The following is a 13,526-nucleotide window of genomic DNA, read 5'->3' on the forward strand; positions in this document are numbered from 1 at the left end:
CAAAAAAGAGATTAGTAAAAGAAAACCATCTTTCTCTTGTGTACTGCATATTACGTATATGTTATTAATATAAACATTACAATAAATAGGCACAGGTTTAAATTATCTAAGGGTTATTAAATATTGCAGTAGTTTAATTTGTTCATAAAATAGGTTTCTTCAGAGGCCTGTTCTCAGTTAAATAAAAATTTGATATAAAAGTTGTAAAATATGTTTTTGATGGAGAAAAATAACATGATGACATACAAACAACAACAGAAGTCTACCCCTAAACTGCTCAGCTTTTTCTTTCTTATTACAGTTGATTGTATGGTATATGGAACCATTCCAATATGAAAATCATTCAGCCAATTTATTGCTGTTCTCCAAAAATCCTCTCTTTGAAACTGTTAAACTGTTATCCCCTTATATGAGAGCTGTTTAATAAGGTTTCTTCTTGTAATCCATATTTTACAAGAAGCAAACACTTATGCAGGTATTTAATGAATGTTTTAAGTTACCACTAAATGTATATTCCACATTTCTCTGACCTCATCCTATCTAACTATATAAAATATACATAACCTTTGTAAACTCTGGAAAATTGGCAAACACTATGGCAATGATATGTTTTGAATAACTTCCATATTTAAAGAATTAAAAAAGGGTTTATATTTCCATGTCTGGGAATACTCAGTGGTACCCTTGGGTACATCAGTTTTTTATATCTTCTTACAACAGGTCCATAAATGTCTTGCATAATAAAATCTTCATGTCAGCTTTAGCAGTGTAGCTGTTTTGCATATTTATTTATTTTATTATCACTTGACAAGTTAAGCTTGTATCTGGAACCTAGAGACAAAAAGGTAAATTAATGTGAAAACAAATTGACATGACTGATTTTTGCTATTCGTGATTATCCATGCAGACACAAAGCACATATGACTAATTACACATACGTGGAGCCCCTTTTGAATTGTTCTGTGGAAGAAAGTGTATTGATCCAATAAGCCTTTCTTGTATTTTTCAGTTGTGTGTTTTTGTTATATAAACCATTCATTCTGTTAACAAAATGCATTCTATTCTCAGACTTGAATTAATTGTAATCAATTAGATCTTGAACAGATGTTTCACATAACTTTGTCAATTAGTTTCAAGATTTGTAATACATTGTTTTTATCTCTTCCAAGTCTTATTTGCTCCAAGCCTTATGCATTCGGTTCGTTTAACCTGGTTATGTAACATATTTTTCCCACAAAATCTATGATCCATTATATTTTCTGCCCATATTGTAATTTCTATCTATTTAATTTCTTCCTCCACTTTCAAAATCTAATGTTTTTAGTGTAAAACTATTTTTTGGTTAAAGGTGTTATCTGATTTTGTCATTTCTAGGCACAGTAGACTAAATGTACTTAGATTTCACAAATGTCTCAACATTCTAGTGTTTTGTCTGTGGATGTTTAAGCCTTATAAACTTTAATGTCTTGTGTAACATGGGGTTTGCTTAAAATGTATGAAAGTTGCCTTATTTTTCAAACAAATGTTTAAGTTTGTGGTTAATGGATGGACAATAAGATGGATTGTCACATGCGTACAGTTTTGTTTAGCATTGATATTTTAATATTTCAGGCTTCAGTGTGTCTGGAGGTGTTTGGATTTCTAGGAGTCTTTATATAATCAGTGGTTTATTTTAATTTGTAAAAAGATGTCATACATTTTACCCAAGTATTTGTTTAATGGAAAGTACACAGTGCTTTTTCATCTGAACTTTTACTTGCACACCTAGCAGACTAGACAAAGCAGAAGACAAAAACAGAAAGAAAAAACTCTTGTTCAGAGATGTGAAGTGCTTATACTGCTGGCAAGATGTAAATTATAGACAGCAGCAGACATTGTGAATAAAATTGAACATTCCTCAGAGTACCAATAAACAAAGAAACCATTAAAGGATTAATATTATGACACAATACTCAAAGACTGGTGGAGTTGGTATAACATGCTAAATCCTGCATGATATATCAGAATGATTTGCCAAATGGAAACTTTTGAAGAAAATGACAGCCATTGTACAGACCTTATCTGATTTTAATATTTTTTCTTGTCACGGCATAGAGGAGGAGGCAAGAAAAGCTGTTAAATTTCACCTTCAAGTAATTTTAACCCACATTTTGATGTGCAAAATGGAGCACAGTGCAGCAAATCACCTTGAGATTTTCTGTTTGGAATACAATTATGTTAGTTAAAATTGTAGATGTCACATCAAGGATACGTATTGACAGTAGAGATCATTTAGAATGCAATGTGAATATATCATAATTAATATTAACATATTCCTTTATTCCTTGCATGTCCTTTTAGTGTGGTTAGTCTATTATATAAAATGGGAACAGTTTTAATGAAGATAGACTGCCACTAAGGGTTAACTAGCTGTGTTTATTATGTTATAGCATTTTCATTACATAGATTAACTGATATAGTTTGTCGATGTGATGATATTTTTAACATTCAAGAATTTAATAATGCACCAAATTATTTTAATAGTGATGAAGCCTTTATTCATTTACCACACATGACCGCACTTGCTTGTAATTAACTGAAGTATCTTTGGAGGACTAATCATGCATACTCAAATTACTTTACTTCAGTGGGGAGTTTTCACCAATTGATTGTACTATGTGTATTAGCATTAATGTATGTCCTATTATTGTCTCATCTGAATGAGTGCCTGTGGATGTCATACTTGCATAATGTTCTGTTGTACCAGATTATCTTATACTGTCCAATGTTTGTCCAAAATGTAATCTATGTCATGTGGGGTGAAAAAGTAGTCAGGGAACTACAGCGCTGCTCAAATGCTTTAGTTACCATTAGCAAACTCTATCCACATGGCCATTATCATGTTGGAAGTTGTGTGCACTTGAAGAGGTCTGAAAATTGCTCATCAATCGCAGACTAAACATCAGTGTGGTTCATTATCACACCCTCTAGATACGTGAAGTGGTTCCATTGATTGTAGGATATACCACCCTTCACCAGCATGTATTATACACCCCATGTGCCCAGTAGTGATAAACAAAAGGGGGGAGGGGGGTCCCATTACTGCCTGTATTTCAGTAAAATCTGTACCAAGAGTCTAGCAGTTCTTTTTTAATTGTCAATCTCTCTCTCTCTCTCTCTCTCTCTCTCTCTCTCTCTCTCTCTCTTTCTCTCTAAAATATGGATATGGATTGATATAAATATGCATGTTTGTTTTCCTCATGCTAACTAAAAACACAACAGCATTATGAAATACCACTTTGATTTTAGGAGGCATATTGCAAAAAAACAAAAAACAAAAAAAAAAACAGCTGCGGGTAATTACTGTTAAAGTGGTAACACTTTATATAAAGGTGGTGTGATTCCTCATGAAATAATTCATGAGCAATCACAGCATCTTATTATAAAATGTGTCCATTAACAGTAACACTTATAAGTATTTTGTTCAAAATCTATTTTTTAAGTGGGCCATTTACAGTAACAGTAGGTAAGATGATTACTTAATGGTATGATTTTTGGAAAGGTATTGAAGTATTGGTAAGTTAATAAAGTATTATGTACATTAAAATGAAAGTAAAATATGTTTAAGCATTACATTATAAAAGAATGTAAGAATAATTAGTTAGGTCCATAAATATTTGAACATTGACACAATTGTCATAATTTTGGCTCTGTACGCCACCACAATGGATTTGAAAGGAAACAATCAAGATTGAAGGCAAAAAAAACTGAAGGGAAAACACCACAAGAACAAGCAGGAACTAAAGACAGCTACAGTGCAGGCCTGGCAGAGCATCACCAGGGAAGAAACCCAGCATCTGGTGAGGTCTATGGGTTCCAGACTTCAGGCAGACATTGACTGCAAAGGATTTGCAACCAAGTATTGAAACTCACAATTTAATTCCTGATTATGTTAGTTTGTCCAAATACTTTGAGCTCCTATAATTGGGGGGACCACATATAAAAATGAGTGTAATTCTTGATTGTTTCCTTTCAAATCCATTATTGTGGTGTACAGAGCCAAAAGGATGACAATTCTCACTGTCCAAATATTTATGGACCTAACTGTAAATTCATATTGGCTGTATTGTTTTGTTTTTGTTGCCAAACTTCCCGTAAAAAACTTTAGTATGAGGTGGTGTAGATTAATATATCATTTTGAGCACAATAAACTGCACTGTAGGCTTCAAAAGACACTTTGTCCAAGGACGCCAGCAACACAGGTGCTGCAAGATAATACCCGAGACCTGCTTTTAAAACTACTCTCATTTGTATTTTGAATGCTTATGACGTGTGAATTTACAGTTCTTCCATATATAAAAATATATAATTGGGATGCATTTATTTCTGCCAAGTTTCTCCTCCAAATGTAACCGAGATCATATTCTATGTTTATTCATGTATTTGCACATAAGGTCAGTGAACCTGTTGATTATAAATGAAAAGCAGTGCTCATATCACAGAAATGAGACTGTTAAGTGACAACCCTGATAAAACTGTTGCTTTTCTAACTTCAAATGATTGTTACACTAAACCAGAATTGCACATATGTAGCTGGGAGAAATGTTTAATTATATTTTCTATAATGATTCTATTATTCTGTGCTCATTTGGTTTCCTCTCTGTCTTGCATTTAGCCAAATTACGTTTTAAGATTTGAAAGCTTACATTTTTCCTACTTCTTTTTTGGGCAGAATGCTTACTGTCGTTTTATAAAATTGCATATACGAAGAGCCTATTTATTTCTTAAGCATCCATTTCTGAAAAAGGTTAACTTGATTTTCAATAAGCTTAACACAGGTAAAACCACCACCACCACTGCTGAGTAATACCTAATGGTTACGTCTTGTAAATGCCAACAGTTCCAATGTTCATTTTGTAGTACGGATCATTATGCACATAATACATGAGCCCGTAATTCTGTATTTGTTTTTAACAAAAGTGTTTGCCATTCATCTATTTTATTTCAATTGCAGTATTACATTATTTTGACCTGTGCCTAATTTTCTACTATAAATTATTTATATATGTATTCCCAGTTGGGGTCTTCAATACAAACTGCCCCTCCTATGAATTGGAACCCATGGTGTGATGCTGGAACTAAGAATATGGGAATCATAGTGCAGTTGTATCATAACTTCTACATGCTCACAGCAGGTAAGACACATGTCTGTAAAGTGTAAAATGTTAATGTTTTTGTTTTTATGTTTCACTTAATGATTAATAAATAAATAAATAAATAAATAAAAACATGATGCTTTTATATAAGTATATTAGACGTTTGTGCACAAAAAAGGCAATGCTAAAGCTAGTTGATCATAAAGGTATAAAACAACTGTATTAAACTTACAAATAATACGATATGATTGAATCACAAAAAGCGACAACTGTTATTTATTTATTAAATTAGTCTGTCCTGTTGTTGATATGCTTTAAGTAGGTAAACACTGTATATAGAAGCAACACTAAACAAAAAAGGCATTTGAAGTGTCACGGCCACAGACCAGCACTCTTCTCCCAGTCCAAGCACTACCACTTTTCCCCACTAGATGTCACCATCACCCTTCCTTACCAGTCACTTCTCCCAGCTCAATCAATCAACATTCCTGAAACCCCTGTGCACTCACGCGATCACCCTATGCTCCCATTCACCCTTCACCTCCCAACCTGGTTCTCTGCTCTATATATAAACCCCTCACTAACACTCAGTCATGCAAAGTTTATTCAGTGCATCACTACAATTTCAAGCATTCTCCCTGTGCCTTGTTTTGCCTTGTCTCAGCCTTGTTTCCTTGACCTCCCGCTTGACGTCCCGACCAGGACTTTGCTCTTCCCGTTTGCCTAATCGCCTGACCCTTGCCCGTGACCACGACCACGTGCTTGCTTTACCACTAATTGCCCTGTCCTGCCGATATCTGACCCCCGCCTGTCTTGGCCATCCCACCAGCACTGCAACTGGGTTCCCCTGTTCCCGTGCCCATGGTACGTTACAGAAAACTTCGCCATCTAATGGACCCAGCGGTGCTGACCACCCTCGCCACCCAGAGGGAGTATGAGCGGATGCTCCGGCAAATTGAGACCGCTCTGGACCAGCTACTCGAGCACCTACCCGAACAACAGCCTCGGTTATGGCTACTGCGGCTCCTGCTGCTCTGGATCCTGTTGTCACCCCTGCAGCTCCTGTACAGCTAGTCCGGCTGACTGTTCCTGGGAAATACAATGACTCCCCTGACCACTGTAAGGGCTTTGTACTGCAATGCCAGCTGTACTTTGCCCACCTGCCCACGTCCTTCCCCACCGTGGCGGCTCAAATCACCTTCATCGACACCCTCCTGACCAGGAAAGCGCTCAGATGGGCTTCTGCCGTCTGGGAACAAAAGGGTGAGGTGACGAGGTCCCTGAGTGCCTTCCTGAGGCACTTCCAGGAGGTCTTTCAACAACCAGCAGAAGGGAGAGACGCCGGGGAACAACTTACATTGTGCCAGGGCTCCTCATCCGCTATGGATTATGGCCTGAGTTTCCGTACTCTGGCAGTGGATGGGGAGATCTGGCTCTGGTCACTGTGTTTCGTCAGGCAGAACCCGCTGGAGCAACTCATTCGGCTGGCGGTCAGGCTGGACAACCTGATGAAGACAAGGGGAACCCGGTCCCCTCCTGCTATGTCTCATCCGCCTGCCAGCCTCAGCCCTTCACCCAACCCTGTGTGTCAGACGGAGTCGATGCCACTGGGCAGAACATGCCTGTACCCTGATGAGACAGAAGAGAGCACAGTCGGGACATTTCCTGGTTGTGTGTCTGATTCGTCCTGGCTCCCCCATCACTTCCTCTGCCGGCCCTTTGAGTGCCACACTGCCTGCTCATCACTCATGCCTGCTCAGTGCCATGTCCGGGCTCAGATCCAGCTCGGTGATAAACACGTCTTTGTTTATGTGCTGCTAGACTCTGGTTCTGCTGGGAATTTCATGAACAGGGCGACAGTGATGAAACACCACATCCCTCTCTCACCGTGTGTGCCTCCTCTCCACATCCGGGCTGTCAACAACCAGTCCATTGGTTCTGACCCAGTGTCCCAAAAGACGAGACCCATCACAATGCCCATCGGTCTGCTGTACTCAGAAACACTGCCCTTTCTAGTGATCGACTCTCCTGGAGCGGACATCATTCTCGGCCTGCTGTGGCTTGCTTACCACAACCCAGTCATCTCCTGGACTGATGGAGACATAATATCCTGGGGGCAGAGCTGTTTCTCTCACCCATGCCGGGCAACACACATAGAGAGCCCCCTTCTCTCTGCTCTGACACAGACCCAGGCTTCCCATTTGCCACTGCACCGACCAAGGGACTGTGCCATTGACCTCCTTTCGGGCACCTCTCCTAACAGAGGGTGCATTTACCCTCTCTCTCTCCCTTCAGGCCATGGAGGAGTACATCAGGGAGGCTCTGGACTTGGGAATCATCCGTCTGTCCATGTCACCTGCTGCCGCCAGTTTCTTTTACGTTTCCAAGAAGGACGGCAGACTTTGGCCGTGCATTGATTACAGGGGGCTCAATGCAGTAACTGTAAAGTACCGGTACCTGCTGCCCTTGGTACCCGCCGCCTTTTTGCAGCTAAGAGGAGCCTGCTAGTTCACCAAACTGGACCTGCGCAGCGCATACAACCTCATCCAGATTCGAGAGGGGCATGAATGGAAGACAGCGTTCATCACACACACTGGCCATTACAAATAACTGGTCATGCCGTTCAGTCTCGCCAATGCCCCTTCTGTCTTCCAGGTATTCATGAACGAGGCTCTGAGATCATTCCTGCATCGGTTTGTCAATGTCTACGCTGATGACATCTTGATCTACACTTCCTCCCTCTCTGAGCACGTCGCCCAGGTGTGCCAGGTGCTCCAGTGTCTGCTGCGCAACGGACTGTACGTCAAGGTGGAGAAGTGCGAGTTCCACCGCCAGCGCCTGGGGTTCTTGGGCTGCATCATCGATGCCAGCAACGTGTACATGGACCTGGAGAAGGTGAGCGCTGTCACCAACTGGCCGCAGCCCCACACTGTGAAGGAGCTGCAGCGCTTCCTGGGCTTTGCCAACATTTATCCGCGGTGTATCCGCAATTACAGCACTGTTGTCTCTCCACTAACCTCACAGTTAAAAGACTTTCACATGGATAGACTCCGCCACTGCCACATTCACCCATCTGAAGACACTGTTCACAACAGCCCCCATCCTCAGACACCTGGACCCCTCTCTCCCTTTCATAATGGAGGTGGACGCCTCTGAATCCGGAGTGGGGGCTGTGCTTTCCCAGCACCACGGACAAGCTGCACCCCTGCGCTTTCTCCTCCTGCAAACTGTCACCGGCGGAGCGCAACTTTGACATCGGCAACCGTGAGCTCCACACTGTCAAGCTGGCTTTCGAAGAGTGGAGTCACTGGCTGGAGGGCGCCATGCATTCCTTCTTGGTTCTGACTGACCACCGGAACCTGGAGTACGTCCAGTCAGCGAAGCGCCTGAACACCTGTCAGGCGCGCTGGGTGCTCTTCTTCACCTGCTTCCAGTTCACACTCACCTACCGCCTGGGATCAAAGAACGTCAAGGCGGACTCCCTCTCTCGCCAGTTCGACTCCTCTCCTGCTCCTCAGTCCATGGAATCCATCATGTCTCCCTCCTGCATTCTGGCTCCCATTCAGTGGAGCATCTGGAACCAGATTCAGTGTGGACTCCGGCTCCGTCCACCTGTCTAGCAAACTGGATTTACATCCCAAAATCCATGCGCCCCCACTTGCTGTGCTGGATTCATTCGACTCCTGCCTCTGGTCATCCTGGTGTCGCGTGCACTGTTGCCTTGGTTCGGAGAAAATTCTGGTGGCCTGTTTAGTGCGTCACGTCACCAGGTTCATCATTGCTTGCTCCTCCTGCGTGCAGTCCAAAGCTTACAGACATCTCCCCACCGGTGTGCAAACTTCATCAGTGGTTTATCCACAATTTCAGCACTGTTGCCTCTCCATTAACCTCTCTGTTAAAGTGATCCACACTCACTTTCACCTGGACAGACTCCGCCACTGCCGCATTTGCCCGCCTCAAGACGCTGAAGGGACTCTCCACTGCTCTCGAGATGGCAGAGATGCTGTTCAACCAGGTCTTCCATGTCTACGGGCTGCCAGAGGACATTGTTTTCAACCGAGGTCCTCAGTTCACCTCCTGTGTCTGGTCTGCCTTTTTCAAAGCACTACATGTGAACGTCAGCCTCATGTCCAGATATCACCCCCAGTTTAATGGACAGACCGTGCACCTGAATCAGGAGATCAGTAGTTTTCTGTGCTCCTACTGCAGCACATTCCAGACTGACTGGAGTCGTTTCTTGCCCTGGGCCGAGTACACGCAGAACTCCCTCACCAGTTCTTCCTCCGGCCTCACCCCATTCCAGTGCACCCTCGGATACCAGCCTGCCCTGTTCCCCTGGGATGAGGAATCCACGGATGTCCCAGCGCTGGATGACTGGTTTCGCCGCAGTGCTGCAGTCTGGCAAGCAGTATACACCTGGCTGCATCACACAATCCGATGCCAGAAGAATAATGTGGACCGTTACCGGCATCCACAAAATCTCTTGGGGCATGAGGTTTGGTTGTCCACCTGGGACATCAAGATGAGGCTTCCCTCCAAGAAACTCAGTCCACGATTTATTGGTCCTTTCCGAATTCTACGCCAGGTAAATCCAGTTGCCTACCGCCTGCAGCTGCCCCCTCACTACCGGATCGCACCCACATTCCACCTCTCCCTGTTAAAGCCTGTGGTGTCGGATCCCTCGCCTTCTCTTCAGCCTGTCTCATCTCCTGCTGCTGCTCCTCCTCCTCCCCCTCTGGATCTGGATGATGGTCCTGCTTACGCAGTGCGCTCCCTGCTCCGCTCCTGTCGCCTCTGGGGCTGCCTGCAATACTTGGTGTACTGGGAGGGATATGGTCCAGAGGAGCGCTGCTGGGTTCCTGCCTCCAATGTCCTTGAGCCTTCCCTCATTTATGACTTTCATGCTGACCATCCGTCTGCACCTGTTCCTTGGCCCTGTGGCCGTCCCTGCCGTGTCCGGTCCAGTTCGGCTATGGACGATCGTGGAGGGGGTAGTAATGTCACAGCCACAGACCAGCACTGTTCCCCCAGTCTAAACACTTCCACTTTTCCCCACTAGATGTCACCATCACCCTTCCTTACCAGTCACTTCTCCCAGCTCAATCATTCATTCAACATTCCTGAAACCCCTGTGTACTCATGCGATCACCCTCTGCTCCCATTTGCCCTGCACCTCCCTAACTGGTTCTCTGCTCCATATATAAACCCCTCACTAACACTCAGTCATCGCAAAGTTTTGTCAGTGCATCACTACAATTTCAAGCATTCTCCCCCTGCCTTGTTTAGCCTTGTCTCAGCCTTGTTTCCTTGCTCTTCCCGTTTGCCTAATCGCCTGACCCTTGCCCGTGACCACGACCACGTCTTTGCCATACCACCGATTGCCCTATCCTGCTGATATCACACCAGCACCGCAACTGGGTTCCCCTGTTCCCATGCCCACACTACGTTACATGATGTCCGGTTTAATATTTATTTAATGGGGAATTATTATTATTATTATTATTAAACACTGTAATCAGTTATAGTATTCAATCTGCCTGCTTCTAAAATGTTTGACAAAACCGATAGCAAAGATTCTTAGATGCAGTCTGTAAGTGCAATTAAATGTTCAATCATGTAAAGTTTCACAAAGCTCTTATAAATGCAACTGGCAAATATCTTCAGATTAAAGTATTCACTTTTGTGCCATCTCTGAGATTGCTATTTTGATTCAAACCTGCAAGATATGGCAGGTCTTTCCAGTGATTGTCATATTCATATGATAGGGGAAAAGAGAGCAGTACATCCCACTAAAAATGGCAAAGAAACATCTACCTGATGAAAACAAATCTTACTTTAAAATAAACTTGTAATGAGCATACCATATAAAATGAATGGAGGTGTGGTCCCTTAACACAAGATATGCTATTTATATGCTGTATATATCATTACAGGAAGGCTCCTGATAACTAGAAGTGGCAGGTACTTGCACTCATGGACATAGATTTAATTTTCACAAACCATTCAAACTAGACATTCGCTTCTCTAGACATGTCCTGTGTTAAACTATCTGAGAAAATCATAATTTGCTAAGGGAAGGTACTAGACATTAGACTAAACATTTTTTCAGGCACATGCTATCTACAGTATAAATCCAATCACTGACAGATCTGCTTTAATATCAGTTGTTTAAAATTTTTTGGCGGCTGTACTTCATCAGGAAAGCTAAGCCTTTTAATACCAATATTTATAACAACAAGAGTGTTGCTCAAGTCATCGGACGATGTGAGCTACGGCAATAGATTATTATAATTTTTTAAGTCTGATAACAAACCATGCATGTTTATTAAAGATGGAAGCAAGCTGTTCTGCAACTCTGCTTTCTCTGTTTGTCCCAGAAGTTTGATTAGCTTTTGAAAAATGCATAAAAGCCTGATTTCTCTCTGAACATTTGCAAGATAGCTGATTGAACCGAACAAGAACTGATCGTTCTTTACCATCAGTTACATTTTTTTAAATAATAACATCAAAATGTTGGTCAAGAAGAACTTGGAGATATGAGTATGAAAAACGTTATCGTATTCACAAAGGCGATTACGCTTACATCAGACACCTGGGGTGGGGATCAAAACTGAATCAATGATGGGTTTAGCATGTTAAGTGACCTGTATTGTACCTAATGTTTTATTTATGTTATGGTATTGTACTTTAGCTGTAGAGTTTGACTTCAGCTGCCATAAACGTCTAACAAGCATGTATATCTTTTGGCAGGTGGGCTAAGTCACAGCTTCAACCTACCTATCAATCACACATTCTGTCATATGGCTCATTGGATTAATGGGACTCTTACGGTGATGCTACTCCCTTGGGTTCTCCAGAGTATACAAATACTGATATTTTGGCCTATTGGGTTTCACACTGTGGTGTGGCTAGGATGGCAGTTTGAATCCAGGGTCTGTCTGTAGTTCCAAAACTGATGCTTAATAATGACAGTTTTCCATGAGGTCGGTAGAAGATTGTGTTGGATAGATTACTGTTTTTATGCAATATTGCTTCAAGTAACACTTATGTTTTTACACTTATTTATTTATAATTCTATTGTTATTCATTTTCCTGTTAAGAGAATTATAATCAGTTAACTGAAAGGTGAGGCTTAATGAAAAGCAAACCACTTTCCATTTAAACTGATAGTTTGTATTAATTTGGCTTTCTTAGTGAAGATCAAGATGCATATTTGATTTAGATATTATTACCCTATTTAATATTCAGTTATGAGTTCATCACAACCAAACATAGCTTTCAAACTAACAGTAAAATAACTAAGTTTATGTAAAATTATGTATACATGATTCAAATATGTAACCTATATGACATTTGTTGTCACATGTGGTCCACTTCCTCACAAATACAAAAGTATCCACTGTAATATGTGTAATTATAAAGTGATAAAGAAGGGGTATCCCAAACTCAAAAGGCAGTTAATGTTATTGCACAGCCACATTCCTGGTTAGAAATGTGACTCTATAGCCCTTTGGTTCTCTGATTGAGAGAATTATTACACAATGCTCAGGAAATTCTAATTAAATGTGGAAAAAACAACCTTGTTGACAACTGTGAAAAGAATCTTATAGTGTGCACATAGGGGAGCCTGCAAATTGACCATGATGCTTAAAAGCCTTTTAATCTTCTGGCAGTGTTCCCACATTGCCATGACAAAACAATGAATTTGGTACACATTCTTAGATATGCTCTACTTGTATGTTAACAGTGGAGATCTAAATGGTTCACTCACCCACGTAAGTCACCCTGATTTCCTTAGATACGGTGACTATTAAATGCAATACAGTTGCCAATCGGAAGAGCCACGTAGAATTCTATTGTATGACAAATTGTTACGAATTGTTACTTTAGAGGAAGGCTTTAATGAGTCCGAAACCTGTTTGAGGTTAGAATCGCACCATATCATGATGTACAAACTGTTGTGAATTGAGAGCAGTGCTGATATCATACACTGAATATTTTCTGTCCAACAATGATTTAATTAAGGACATAAGCCAGTCCAGAACAAAGAGGTAATTTGACTCACCTTTCAACATCCACTTAAATGAAAGCCTGTTAGCTGTCAGGAGAGAGAGAGAAAATCCAGGGCCAGATAAATCAGCTTTCCTCCAAACAGGGTGTATGTTGAATTAATGTGTATAATTTTATTTAGCTGTTGTCAGCATATTTCTTTTCAGTTGAAAAGGATAAACATTAAATAGGGCAAAAGCTATTTCTTCCCAATAGTTGTATTAATGCATTTAATCTTAAATCTAAGCATGATGGCATTTATATTATGCAACACAATTTTTGTTTTTATAAATTGATTCAATTATATACTCCCCAAGTATGCATTTTGCTATAGTTTATTTG

The 13,526-nt window shown here is 41.3% G+C and overlaps 1 long non-coding RNA gene across 1 annotated transcript in view; it reads right to left on the bottom strand.

Annotated features, from left to right (window-relative positions):
- The window catches only part of LOC136760523 (uncharacterized), a 56,880-nt gene that overhangs the window by 42,832 nt on the left and 522 nt on the right, over positions 1–13,526 (bottom strand). The window contains exon 2 of the long non-coding RNA XR_010820209.1: positions 13,201–13,233. This is a non-coding gene — a long non-coding RNA (uncharacterized LOC136760523). The remainder of the gene's footprint in view (positions 1–13,200; positions 13,234–13,526) is intronic.

The sequence above is a fragment of the Amia ocellicauda genome, chromosome 10 (assembly GCF_036373705.1).
Source record: "Amia ocellicauda isolate fAmiCal2 chromosome 10, fAmiCal2.hap1, whole genome shotgun sequence".
Lineage (NCBI taxonomy): Eukaryota > Metazoa > Chordata > Actinopteri > Amiiformes > Amiidae > Amia > Amia ocellicauda.